Source organism: Cetorhinus maximus, chromosome 24, assembly GCF_964194155.1.
Source record: "Cetorhinus maximus chromosome 24, sCetMax3.hap1.1, whole genome shotgun sequence".
Taxonomy (NCBI): Eukaryota; Metazoa; Chordata; class Chondrichthyes; order Lamniformes; family Cetorhinidae; genus Cetorhinus; species Cetorhinus maximus.
This window is the reverse complement of record NC_135902.1, coordinates 10,413,855-10,428,630: the sequence shown is the minus strand read 5'-3', so window position 1 is coordinate 10,428,630 and position 14,776 is coordinate 10,413,855. Positions and strand designations below refer to the sequence as shown.

The following is a 14,776-nucleotide window of genomic DNA, read 5'->3' as shown; positions in this document are numbered from 1 at the left end:
ATGATCTTATTGAATGGTGGAGCAGGCTCAGGGGGGCGGTGGGGGCAGTGCAAGTAGCCTACTCCTGCTCCTAATTCATATGTTCATATAGTTTAAGAGACAGTGAAGGAAGGAGATAGTGAAAGTTCATTAAATTATGGAACTATTGGTAATGAAATTGAAAGATTTTAGGATAAACCAAATACAAAAGTGCCCAGGATTTGATACCATTGCCAACAAATGACCAACTGAGCTAAGGGGCTATGAGAGTGGCCTGTGCAGTAGTCATTTGTGTTCTCATCAGGAGAGGGGAGGAAGGAATGTTTGAGTTCTAAACCGGCCGCACTGTGAAAATTGTTACCTTTTACCACGCCCCCAAATGTATCCTTAAATCGAAAAGAATAATCCCGCATTGAGGAACCTTCTGAGATACCTACTCAAAGATCATCATTTGTTATTACAGAAGATCTTTGAATGTTCATAACTACTTCATGTTGTCTTTAATTATGCTTTCAGAATTTAAGGGATAATCAGCCTCCAGCTAACCAGCAGCAAGAGCAAGGCACCACTGGACCTTCCAGAATTTGTCAATGCCTCCTTAATCAATAAATGGCTTTGCCTGAAGCAACTCTGTGCGGCATTAATACATTCCTGAGCTTAAGGTTGCCAAGCCTTCAGGATCAGCCTAGAGCCTCCAAAAATTGAAGATCAATCTCCAGGACACTGCTGTGTGCAACCCTGGAAAGAAACTCATCAGAACATTAAAAATATTGTTTTCTTTTTCTTTGTACACTTATCTTATCAGATATATAAATATTGAAAATGGGGGAAAGGAGCTGCTTAGCTGACAGTGAAGCATCATCCAATTGGGTAATGGGTCTTTTTGCTTTCTAATTGACGTAGGAAGGCAGTACGTCATAAGGATGGATGTGTTGGCTGACTAATGGCTGGAGTGTGGGGTAAGGCATGTGATGAAACCTCCAGGAATACATTTAATCACAGTTGGCAGCCCTACCTGAACTATATGCACAGTGAATGCAGAGACATATATAAAGCTGATTTAGCACCGGGCACTCTGTCATCCATGACAGAAAATCAGTGTATGGCGCAGTCATATTTCATACTGAAAACCTCTGCTGATTGCAAGCACCCGAGCCCTCTATACATTAAATATCATTACAGTGCTCTTTCTGTAATTCCCCAAGAGGCAATGAACCATAGATTATCGATTGAAAGTAAGGAGTTAGTCCGTGAAACGTTTTGAATTGCAAACGGATCATTTGGAAGTTTAATAGGCCTTTAAAGTTGAGCGATGCCCGTCAACAATCTTCAAAATCCTGGGAACTTCACAGTGCTCATAAATAAACACAGAACATGCCACAAATATAATCCAGAAAAATAAACACACAGACAATGTTTCTGGAGTCAGAACCGAAACCTGGAGGCTGTTGACAGGTCTCCCTGGCTACTTTCAGTTTCTGATTTCCAGTGGATTTTATTTTCTCAACTGCTCGCATTGTAAAACTATAACTACATATGTATAAATATATGTATGTATATTTTAAAAATCCAAATGATACACATTTTAAACTATTCTCTATGTCTACTTCACTCTGTTACTTTTTGGCAACCAAAGGTGAATGTTTCAAGTTCCAGTATTGAAATCCCGATCGTTTTCATTGGCCGATGATTCTGAGTATAGGTTTGGCATGGCCCAGGAAAGCATTTCAAGAGTTTTATTAAGTATTAAAATCAAACTTTTCTTGGGATGGCCAAAGCTGTAATCATAGGTTGGCACCGCATATGCCATCACTAAGCTCCTTACCTTTGAAACACCCAGCTACCATGATTGAGGATGGCAGAATAATACAAAGTGTCTCCTGTTAATTTCAGAATTCAACACTTTAGGTAAGATCAGATTTCTCCAAACCATTGCTGCAACAGGCTTTGTAGGAATGTCATATACAGCTTACCCTGCCCCTTCACGATTTTCATAAAGATCCTCCAATTACACTGTTATTCCTCAGGCTTCGAAATGGTGTTTTAACCCTAGTATTAGCTGAAGAAGGCTAAATTCTGCTCCATTATTATTCTAAAGGCATAAACTCATTTATTTAAACAGTCCCTGCTGAAACACGTGGAAAAGAATGCCATACAGACGGTTTAAGACCTGAGTTGTTAATGCTAACAGTATAGTCCAGGCAATCCTGAACAATTGTATAAAGAGTCAAAAATAATTAATTTTCAAAAATAAAAATCTTCAGGAATCTATTCAGGATACCCTACTATCAATTCAAGTGCACAGATATTGTCCACATCCCATGAAAAAAGCATTGGCAGTCACTAACAGGGCAGTATTTATAACCGATCCCTAATTCCCCTTCAGTAGGTGGTGGTGTGTCACCTTCTTGAACCGCTGCAGTCCTTGTAGTGTAGGTGCACTCGCAGTGCTAGTAGGGAGGAAGTTCCAGGATTTTTATTTTACTAGTCTAATACTACAGTTAGAGTGCTAGTACTATAGTATAAAATGGTTATCTTGTCCAAGTGGAGAGTGCAGAGTTTGAATGCTGTTAGATTTAGATGCACAATGCCAAATGGAGATGGCATATCTGAGTTACACTGTTATCTATGCACAGATTAAAGGTGATTGGTAGAAGCATTAGAGGAGATATTAGGAAAAACTTTTTCACCAAGGGTGGTAGACGTCTGGACTTCGCTGTTCGGATTGGTGGTGGAGGCAGAAACCCTCAACTCATTCATAAGGTACCTGGATCTGCACCTGAACTGCTGTAACCTGCAAGGCTATGGGCCAGGTGCTGGAAGGTGGGATTAGAATGGGCAGCTAGTTTTTTTTCAGCCAACGCAGAAACGATGGGCTGAATGGTCTCTTCCTGTGCTGTAACATTTCTATGGTTCTATGCATTGTATGCAGTTCAGTTACGAATGTCCGCTGGACATCTATGCACTACTCCATTCACTGGCTGGTCAACTTTATTAATATTTAAAGAGCCAGTAGAGAACTAGCTCTCAACATCAAATTATTGTGAAATAAATTTATAAAAGTCATTTGTTGAAGGAAGCCTCATAAGTCTTGACTTCAGTGTCCCTGAAAGGCAGATGACCTCTCAACTGCCAAGTTACTTTGCCACTTTCAGGGTCTTAGCATTTGATTGACAGCTGAAGGCATGACCACCAATGGCAGGTTGATTAAAATTGAGGATGTACAAGAAGCCAGAATTGAAGGGGTGCAGATCTCCAAGAGTTGTATGGCCGGAAGAGGTTACAGAGACAAGGAGGGAAAGCCCACGAGGGATTTGAAAACACAGATGAGAATTTTAAAGTTGCGACATTGCAGACTAGGAACCCAATGTAGATCAGAACGCAGGGCTGACAACTGAATGGGACTTGATGGGAGTTAGGATACAGAGGGCAAAGTTTATTGTTAGATGGAAGGTCAGGTCAACCAGGAGAGCATTGGAATCATCAAGTCTGGAGGTAACAGAGGCATAGAATAGAGCTTAAGCAACAGATAAGCTGAAGCAGGGATAGAGTAGGGCAATATTACTGAGAAGTAGTAAGTAATCTTGGTAATAGAGCAGATATCTAGTTGGAAGCACAACTTGACGTCAAATATAACAACAAGGTTTGCATGTTGTGGTTCAGCCTCAGAGTTACTAAGGAGAAGGATGGCTAGCGTGCAGAGTTTGTGGTGGGGAGGATAAATCACCATAGTTTCCATTAGAATCAACAGTTTTAAATTGCAGCTTTTTTTAAAAAAAAGAGGGTCACATTTAAAGACCAATACATGAGTCCTATTCTGAGTAAATGTAATATTAATGAATTTAAAAACCTTTTAACCTTAAACGCAAAGCTCTCAGATTCACTGTCTAAACTTCTTTGCCTCTAACTCTCTCTCCTCCTTTAAGATTCCCCAAAACCTACCTCTGACTAAATTTTTGGTCATCTATTCAAATATCTCTCTATGTGGCTCAGTGTCAAATTTTGTTTGATAAAGCTTCTGTGAAGTCCTTTGGGATGTTTTACTATGTTAAATGCACTATATAAAAATGCACATTGTTGTTGAAAGCACTAACATAGCAGCACTGTTTCCTGTTGTCATCACTCAGAACATGCATGCTCTGCTTACCTAACTACTGGTGACGTTTTAAAGTAACTAAAAACTACCTTAAATCAGTCAACATCTAACTTCTGAAGATTTCAGGTGGTTCTCTGGAATTGTTTTTCAAGTTACAAATTTCCATCTTGGCCAATTTCAGTTATACTGCAGCTGGATGCGAAGCTTCTTGTGGTTAGCCATTCCAAGCAGCGTCACAGCACTAGAGAAGCACTGAAATGGCCTAAGTCTGGAGATACAAACTGCAGTTTTTTGGTCTACATGCATGCAACAGGAAAATGATTTGACATGGACAGCATAACTGCCCTGCAGTCAGTCAGTCAGTAAGGAAGTGAAATCTCCTTTGATTCCCTTCCTGGTTTGGGGGAAGGATTTGCTCTGCCTCCAACAGATCACAAATTTTTCAAGTTTGCAGGTAGGACCAAACTAGAAGAAAACAAAAACAGAATTACCTAGAAAAACTCAGCAGGTCTGGCAGCATCGGTGGAGAAGAAATCAGTTGACGTTTCGAGTCCTCACGACCCTTCGGCAGAACTGAGTATAGTTAGGAGAGAGGTGAAATATAAGCTGGTCTAAGGTGGGGGGTGGGGGGAGAGAGGACTAGAAGGACTGTTTAGAGGCTCCTCAGATAACTGAGAAGGAGCTGGGCAATATATGCGTGTGGACAGAAAAATGCTTGTCAGCCAACTTTCACCCATCCATTCCTGGGTATGTTCTGTTCCACTGGCAGAGCAGGCCCACTCGAGATGGCAGCAGTTAGGAGAGGGTGCCCCTGGGAGTCCTCAATATTTACTCTGAGCCCCAAGTTGCACGGCAACAGGCCAGACACAGCCAAGGAAACGGATTACCACCTACCACCTCCTTCAGCTGATTAATCATGTTGGACTTCATTTAGGAGAAGTATAATAAAAAAAAGTGTGAACTACCACAGATTAGAAAAGATTAGGTGAGGTACATTTTCTGTGAATGTTGTTAAAATAGTTACATTGAAAGAGACAAAGGAGATTCAAGATTCAATGGACTGCATTTTGTGGTCAGTGGGTGAGCAACAACACTCTGAACTAACCTCAAAGGAAAACTGCCTACAAATATCCAGCAAATGCTGTGGCTTTTCCCCTTTTCCGATGGGAGTTTAAATCTGGCATCAAGTCAAGGAGATCTCCAGGCATAGCGACAGTGCTGTCAACAATCAGGTAAGCAGCCAATCATGTTGAGGTATTCTCAGAGCAAACCAGGAAGTTAAGCATTCCACCTTCATTTTCAATTGAAGTTTTCAGAAAGCAAAATTAGTAATCAGTAATTTTAAAGTTAGTAGGTCAGTAAAAACCCAGTTACACCTTATTCAGCAAGGTGTAACTTTTTCAAGTGTTTTTACAGCAAGACTAACAGGATTAGTAGTGGAAGTTCTTGTCAATTAATAGATTTCCCATTGATTGCTCTCAGCGCAGCGCCTCAACAGCTCACCCTCTGGAAAAGCGTAGAATCAGTAACAGCAACTTCCAAATTTCCATGTTATTCTGCGGATGTGCGGAGTCCAGAAGGAGGCAATGGTGTAGTGGTAGTATCACTGGACTGGTAATCTAGTGATCTAGGGTAATGCTCTGGGGACCCAGGTTTGAATGCTGCCATGCCAGATGGTGAAATTTGAGTTCAATAAAAATCTGGAATTAAAAGTCTAATGATGACCGTGAAACCATTGCCAATTGTTGTAAAAACCCATCTGGTTCACTAATGCCCTTTAGGGAAGTAAATCTGTTGTCTGTACTGATCTGGCCTACATGTGACTTCAGAACCACAGCAATGTGGTTGACTCTTAAAATGCCAATTGGGGTGGGCAATAAATGCTTGCCTAGCCAGCAACACCCACATCCCATCAACGAATTAAAAAAAAGTTGTTGTCAGTTTCAGTGGAATAATGATGGTAATGCTGACAGCTTCCCTGCCATCATGGCTGCAAAATCAAGGTCAATATATCCAACCAATGCAGGGAAAAATTGGAATTTTTGTATTAAAAAAAAATTATTTCATGGGATGTGGGCGTTGGCCTGCATTTATTGCTCATCCCTAATTGCCCTTGTTCAGAGTCAACCATATTGCTGTGGGTCTGGAGTCACATGTAGGCCAGACCAGGTAAGGACAGCAGATTTCCTTCCCTAAAGGGCATTAGTGATGGGTTTTTATGACAATCGGCAATGGTTTCATGTTCACCATCAGACTTTTAATTCCAGATTTTTTTGATTCAAATTTCACCATCTGCCATGGTGGGATTTAAACCCGGGTTTCCAGAGCATTACCCTGGGTCTCTGGAATACTAGCTCTGTGACAATGTCACTACGGCACTGCTTCCCCCAAAATAGTAGATTGGTTAGAGGAAATTGTGACCACACTGTACAGTACTCTGGTCCGGCCACGCCTTGAGTAGTGTGTCCAATTTTGGTTACAAAAACACCTAAGTGCTGGAGGCAGTGCACAGAAGAATCACATGACTCATGCCCGGTATCAAGGGTCTAGACCATCAGGAAGAATGGAAAAAAATTGGGCCTTCCATTCTCAATCGTCATCTTTTCAGGCTGATATAGGTAAATCTTGAATAATGCTTTTAATTAAGGTGCATGAGTGGGGACATGGGAGCACACAAGTTATGATAACTTTTAGGGCTAATATTTGGAAATGCTTATTTATACAAAGAATGATCAACATATGATATGGATGTCGTGGAGGCAAAATGCTCGAATTGATTAAGAAACAATTCGATTCTGTGATTAAGGGAGGGGGTTGCTGTAGGGTCTTTCTAAAGAAATGGTCTTCTTCACACATTTTTTTAATTCATTCATGGGATGTGGGCTTTGCTGGCTGGGCCAGCATTTATTGCCCACCCCTAGTTGCCCTTGAGAAGCTGGTGTTAAGATGTTTTCTTGAACCACTGCAGTCCCTGTGGTGTAGGTACATCCATAATGCTGTTAGGGAGGGAGTTCCAGGATTTTGACCCATGGACAGTGAAGGAACGGCAATATATTTCCAAGTCAGGTTGGTGTGACTTGGAGGGGCACTTCCAGATGGTGGTGTTCCCATCTATCTGCAGCCCTTGTCCTTCTAGATGGTAGTGGTCGTGGGTTTGGAAGGTGTTGTCTAAGGGGCCTTGGTGTATTCCTGCAATGCATCTTGTAGATGGTACACACTGCTGCTGCTGTGCATCGGTGGTGAAGGGAGTGAATGTTTGTGGATGTGGTGCCAGTCAAGTGGGCTGCTTTGTCCTGGATGGTGTCAAGCTTCTTCAGTGTTGTGGGAGCTGCACTCATCCAGGCAAGTGGGGAGTGTTCTATCACACTCCTGACTTGTGCCTTGTAGATGGTGGTCAGGCTTTAGGGAGTCAGGAGGTGGGTTACTCGCCTCAGGATTCGTGGCCTCTCACCTGCTCTTGCAGCCACAGTATTTATATGGCTCGTCCAGTTCAGTTTCTGTCGATGGTGACCCCCATTTCATTGTAATTTTGCATGCTTCATTCTTAGCAAACAAGATTCTTTTCACTCACAGGGAAGTTAGAATAATGGAATTCAGGCATGAAGCACAATAGCAAAACTTCTTACCTCTAATGATACCAGGTTGGTAATGATGAATTTCTCTGTTTTTCATCCTCAGTAACTTCTTAGACAGGGCATGTCATGTATAATTTCAGAAAGTTATCATTTATACCTGTGTGACCAGGATACAACATTGACGCCAGCATTATATAAAATAGAAAATAAGTGGCTGATGCAATAAATTTTATTTATATACTTATGGGTGAGACAGTGCATTGGATCAGTACAAATAATTAGCATTAGTGCTTTAAGAACATGCCCTCAAAGAACAAAATTGGACTTAAATGCAAATGTTAGTTCATAAAACTTGTAAGCTTAAATATACTGAATGTATTCATTAACATTAATCTCCCGCAGTTGATAGAATACAATAATGTTCTTTTAATTATAATGGTTGTATTTAATGGTATGATTTGGGGAATGATCTGTGTACAAATGTTTGATTCACAATAGTTCATTTTTCTCCAGTAATTTTCCATGTGGTGCCAGGGGTGGAAGGGGGAAATTGAATTCTTCCCTTAATAAAATGTAAGGGAAACCTTGAGTCAGATGCTTTCAAAGTTATTTACATGCAATGGGCTCAAGAAAGATTTGTCTACCTTACCGCTGGGGAACTCTGCATAGTAAAAGGACACAAGGGAGGGCAACAATTTAAGATGGAGATAAAAGCAAAATACTGAGAATGCTGGAAATCTGAAATAAAAACAGAAAATGCTGGAAAAACTCAGGTCTGGCAGCATCTGTGGAGAGAGAAACAGAGTTAACGCTTCAAGTCCGTATGACTCTTCTTCAGAGCTACTCCTCTTTAGATCTTTAACTCTGCTTCTCTCTCCACAGATGCTGCCAGACCTGCTGAATTTTTTTTTTCCAACATTTCCTGTTTTAGTTTAATATTAGGTCTGTGCTAAAGTTGTTGCCATTTAGGTTCTTACACTCTTAACTCTCCTCTTTACTGAAGAATCCAAGATTTTTATAACCCAGTGGTGAAGAAAGCACTGCCTCAGTACTCTGCTATCAATTGCCTACTACAAATCCAGCCGCTGTTGTCTATAATCAATTGTTTATATAGCAGTTTTAGTTCTGCTGCATAGAATGGATGCCTTTTTGTGATGTATTGTGTGTGGATAGAGGACAGCTGCTTTGTATTTGGACCCATAACGAACATAGGTTTACAAATAGAATCAGTAAGGGGCTGTCTTTTAATTTGTCCCTTTGATTTATTAATTTAGTTTAATTGGTTGCTCAAAAGAGTATAAATAGAATCCGATGAAATAAGTTCTGTAGTCCAAACCTACACACCCACCTTAGTTGGGAGTGAAGGGCATGCCTGTTATTATTCATAAGTGAGATCATAAGCTTTGCCATACCGTTGAGGGACATGGAAATGGAGGCCAGATTAATTCCCACAGGGTGTTAGGGAAATTATCAAGCGAGGCAGAACTTCCTATTATTTAGTAGAAGACCACCAACAGGAATGGCCCAGGCAGGATATGTTCTCACCTCAGCAAGGAAAAGTTGTGAAGCCTGAGAAAACCTAAACAGAAGGAAAGAAAACATTTAAATGTTGTTATTTTATAACTGAACTTAAAATTAAAAATAAGTGATTGCATTTCCCCATGGGTGCTGTCTGTAAAATGTAACTAAACCTTCATATGGAACAAAGCTCACTCCTGAATGATTTTCCACTATCTGCAGTTGGAGATAACAAATTTAGTAAGACTGTGGAGCTCATTTTCACAAAATCTATGCTCTGCAAATATCTTAGATACAGAACTTAAGCAAACATTTTAAATATTCTAAATGCTAGGGCATATACATATCTAAACCAGGAAAATCCACAGCATATATAATTTTCCACCTCGCACATATGTTCAGGCTTCACTTCAGATTTGTGAATATCTTGTACTTCAATTGTCAATCAGCATTTTTATGTATCAAATTCTTAAGCTATTCATTTAATTAGTCTGTAGTTTCCACTGTTAACACTGTCAATCATTCCATATTACTATTCATGACCTACAAACCATTTCATGTTAAAACATCTAACCACGATTTTAAGGTTTAATTTGAACAACAATGATGTTCACTCTACTTCATATACACTACCATAGTGTTGATCCAACATTCATTTTAAATTATATTGATCAATATTTGCTTTGGAACCTGCGGTAATCTGAGGTGCAATACACCTTTAAGAGAATGTGAGCAGATTGATCATGTGACTATATTACCCAATTGCTGTGTAGCACAGGCTACAATGTTAATCAGTAGTTTAGAATAGGATCTGGTTGGGGAAGCACACATTGTGTTAGTGCTCTGCTACTTGTGTTAATAAACAGCATATGCTTCATCTTATATTGGTCCCTGCCTCTGCAGTATATTGTTTGCCAACTCACCCATTGGTTGGTGGATAGATGTGCAACCATGTTTGTGAGCAAAGCAACCCGACAAAAGGAGCATAACAGTACCCATGTTATCTACCTCTCTTTCCCCAAATTTCTCCTGCTCCTTCTAAAGTTGAATTAATTTTAAATGGACATCCTTTATAATGCTCACACTGGAGTTGTGGAATGATATTTAACAATTATTTTGCACTACATAGGATTGAATATTGTAATTGGTTGGACAATGACCTTTCATTTTTGGAACCAGGACTCAAACCGAGCCCAGAAAAATATGAAGATGAAAGCAAAATACTGCAGATGCTGGAAATCTGAAACAAAACAGAAAATGCTGGTAAAACTCAAGCAGGTCTGACAGCATCTGCGGAGAGAGAAACAAAGTTAACGTTTCGAGTCCGTATGACCCTTCTTCAGAGCTCTGTTTCACTATTCCACTTAGAAATCTTTGTGGGCAGAGCCAATGTGCTCAGCAATTGAACCTGACCAGATGGTTTGAGCCAATATCTATAACTGCTGCACTGCAAATTCCTCCAGGAGTTAGATACTGCCCTTTGAAAATTCACTGAAATCTTATCAGAGCAAACAACTGAGTAGCTCCCTAATCAATTAGGTTGAAGATTGAACAGTGCAGAGCCTGAAGCAGGATAATAATCAATTCAATATCAAGTCTGGTAGAGAGAAAAAAAGGGAAAGAAAGATTGGATTGAGAGAAGGATGCAGAAAGAAAAAAATCAATTAAAAACTTATTGAATGAGATGCCACACTTACAATTTTCAGTGCCCGGGAGGTTGCTTCCCAGTAGTTAAACTGAGAAAGGACAAGACTCAACTTTCTACCATCTCCCGAATTCTTGTTTCACCTGGACCGCTCCCAACTGGTTTTTACCCTTTCTATCGCCTTTCATTGTAACACGAACAGTTTCATCCACCTTTTCAATTTCTCTGCTCCCTCACTCACTCTAACCTGTCTCCCTCTGAACTTGCAGAACTCCGTTCCCTCAGGTCCAACCCCAGACGTGTTGACAAGAGACCATACAAAATAAAGCAAGAGTAGGTCCGCCATTCAATAAGGTTATGGTCGATCTGAATATGGCCTTAACTCCACTTTCCTAACTGTCCCCCACAACCCTTGAAGAAATAGAAAAGACTTGCATTTACACCCTTCACTACCTCAGGAAATCCAGGACTCTTTTTAGCCAATGAATCACTCTTGAAGTGTGGACACTGCTTTGATGTAGGAAACATGGCAACCAATTTGTGCACAGCAAGCTCCCACAACAGCAATATGATAATCAGAGAACCTGTTTTTGTGATGTTGTTGATTGAAGTATAAATGTTGGCTGGGCCGCAAGGGATAATTCACCATCTCTTCAAGTAGTGCCATGGGATCTTTTATGTCCACCTGATGAGGTCTCATTTGAAAACAGTTGTTATTACTGCTCTGGTGTTGTCAGCCTAGATTTTTGTGCTCAACGTCTTAAGTGGGACCAAAACCATCAACCTTCTGACTCGGGGTCAAGAGTTACCAGCTGAGCCGCAGCTGGCACAGTCAGTGTGGCGCTCTTGTTGTGTAGAAAACTGACTTTACATCATGCGACGGGTAATTGAAACAGAGCAAAGTCTACCATGAGATAACCAGAAACATACTAAAATGTTTAAAATACCCCTTTAAGACAAGAAAAGACACTGATAAAAGATGGCTGCCACAAGTCATCTGATGCCTGGAATTGTAAGTGGATCACTTCTGGATAGTTACTATACAGATTGCATTGCAGGCATGCCCTGACATGTTGCTTATGGAATTTCACACCTGAGAGTGTGAAGGTCAACTTCAAAAAGGACTGTTGAAAGGAATAGACATGTCATTTGCACCTTTAGCAGCTTACCTCTCCAGCAGAGACAGAGAGTCCGTCAAGACAATGGGGGATTGCTAGTCAACCAGGATGTACAGCCAACAGTCACTCAAGCCCCCTATGGAGGATGAAAGACCCCATCTCCTGTTGGTTTCTACTGTCTTGAAATGTGTCAAAAGTTTGAGATAGAACATCAAAATGTGATTACTTGTCTGCTGTAGTCACTGTTGTAGACATGGTAATCAAATTCCTTTGGAATATACGGCAAGCAGGACTTTAAGGGCTGGGTTTGCCAAGCAGAAGCAGAGGAATCTGGAGAAGCTGCTAATGGAGTAGTAAGGAATCTCTCTCTCTCTCTCTCTCTCTCCCCAGGAATACGCGCAGCACCCGGTTCAAAGAAATCAGCTATCCAAGACCTACCAACAACCCGAGATCTTGTAAGAATTGCAACATCATCTACATTTACCTGCTCCAAGGAGCCAGATAACTTCAATTGGCTGCAACATTTAATAATCTACATCTCAAAGACAAGCAAAGGATTCTTTTATTTGGATTCTAACTTTCCTTACTTCTGATACCTGTGTGTGTGTGATGTCACATCTTTTATTATTTTTATCTCTGGTTGAGTGGCTATTAAACCAACTCTTTCTTTGACTCAAGAAAACCTCATTGACTGGCTCCTTTTTAATTCACTGCATGGATAGTTAAAAAATACATTTGGATTTGAAAAAGGCATCGATGGGGAAAATACATTTAAAATACCTTTGTTGTGACCAGCCGACGAGGCTGAATAGAGGGGAGACAGTTCAACCTTTCTTACCTGGTGGTTGCAAAACTGGGGGCTCATACCCAGAATTGTTCCCACAGATTAATGAAAGAATTAGAGTGGAGAAAGTACAGTGATCCTTCAAAAACAATTTAAAACTGCGAAGGTTTTCTTGGGTCTATAGTGCTGAAGAGCAAAAATGTCCACATTTGATGCCTGTGCTTTTCTAGGACAGAGGCAAGTTACTCATGCGGGTTTAAAAGTTCAAAGAGCCAAAAATGATAGCTAGGCACTTAGAATTAGAGTTTTGCCCGAAACTATAATATGTACAATGTTAAAACACGTGGTCAGAGAATTAGATTGGAAACCCAATTCAAGAATAAGAAAAGAAATAAAATTGGTGAGAATACAGCTGGAACAGGGACAAAGAGTTAGAAATCCAAGAATTAGAGAGAGTGGAAGCTTTCCAAAGAAGACAGCAAGAGAGAAAGAAAATAGAAAGGGAAAAAGAAGAAACTTTCCAAAGAGAACTACAGGAACTGGAAAGGGAGGTAGAGGCAGGCCGGAGAATAGTACTCCCAAAAAGTCTGGGACAGTCCAAAGAGGCTGAACAGGTTGGAGAAAACCAGCAGGAATCTGTAGGAACACAGGGAACCGCAAGAGGTTCAGAAGCCCTACAGGGTGCGATAGATCCTGAGAGGGTTGGAGTAGTTAGGGAAGGCCTACTTGCAAGTAAAGAGGCTAAAAACAAACAGCAGAATTGTGCGGAGAGCTGGAGAATGCTCTGAGGCCCTAAAGGGGGCAATAGAACCTGTGAGGGTCAGGGTAGCTAAGAAAAAAGCTGCTTGAATTTAAAAAGGCCAAGGCTAGGTTTATAGAGTTAAAGGAGGTCAAGGAAGGACCAGTGGAATTTAAAACTGACAGAGAATGACCCAGAAATTGGGTTGACAGATACATTTTCCTCAGAATTTTACAGGGAACCAGGGAAGCCCAAACGTAGGTGAAGAGATAGTGAGGGAGATGCCACACCGAGTTGGAGAGCCAACCGAAGTTAAAAGGACCAAAGCTAAACCAGCGGAAACAAAGAGGTCCATGAGAGGCCTGTCAAGGTTAAAAAGGCAGAGAAATAGGCCAGTGATCTGTTTAGCAGACAGCCTTGTCGCAGATTTAAACAGGGACAAGGAGAGTTCCCAAACAGACAAGCAGGTAGTGAGGGAGCAGCCTCGGCCAGTTGAAGAGTCACAAGGCAGCACAGCAGGAGCTGAACATCCACTAGGGGGCAGTAGTGTTCCAGGGTACATGGAACAGGTCAGGGGAACCCCCATTCCCAAGACAAAGGAGGGTGCTAAGGAGCCAATTATCTGTTTAACATAAAGCTTCGTGGTGAATTTAAATTGGGAATAGAGAATTTCCCCAAATAGACCAAAAAATATTGAGGGTGATGTCCCACTTAGTTGGGGAGTACAGCAGAAGCCGAACAACCACCTGAGAGCAGTAGTGTTCCAGGGTACATGGAGCAGGTTAGAGGAAAACCCTTTCCCAAAACTAAAGAGGACGAGAGTAACAGTGAGGATGAATTGGATGGAGATGTGGTTGAGGCCCACATTGAACCCCCCTACTCTCTGGCTAACAAACACACCAATTCTAGCAAAACTGGACACTACATTCACCCACGCAAATGCAGAACAGTGAGACCACAGGTTTGCTCACTGCATTTAAAAACATCTGTAGAGACAAGCCAGGCTGCACCACACTAGCTCTACATGTGGATGTGGGAGAGGCCCCTCCCATAAGGCAATATCCCGATCATTTATGACCAGAAAAGCTAGCCCAGGTTTGGGAGGAGATTAATTACATGCTGGAGCGCCAATCAATAAAAAAATACTGCAGGTGCTGGAAATCTGAAATAAAAACAGAAAATGCTGAAAAAGCTCAGCAGATTTGACAGCATCTACGGAAGAGAAACAGAGTTAACATTTGAGTCCATATGACTCTTCAGAGCTAATAAACTAATAAAGCCTTACAGCAATAGCTGGAGTTACCCAGTTGTGCTAGTGCCCA

General features: G+C 41.1%; 1 long non-coding RNA gene across 1 annotated transcript in view; it reads right to left on the bottom strand.

Annotated features, from left to right (window-relative positions):
• The window catches only part of LOC144699640 (uncharacterized), a 63,483-nt gene that overhangs the window by 41,701 nt on the left and 7,006 nt on the right, over positions 1 to 14,776 (bottom strand). Inside the window, exons 4-5 of the long non-coding RNA XR_013580578.1 lie at positions 9,196 to 9,229; positions 7,702 to 7,807 (exon numbers count right to left, since the gene is read on the bottom strand). This is a non-coding gene — a long non-coding RNA (uncharacterized LOC144699640). The remainder of the gene's footprint in view (positions 1 to 7,701; positions 7,808 to 9,195; positions 9,230 to 14,776) is intronic.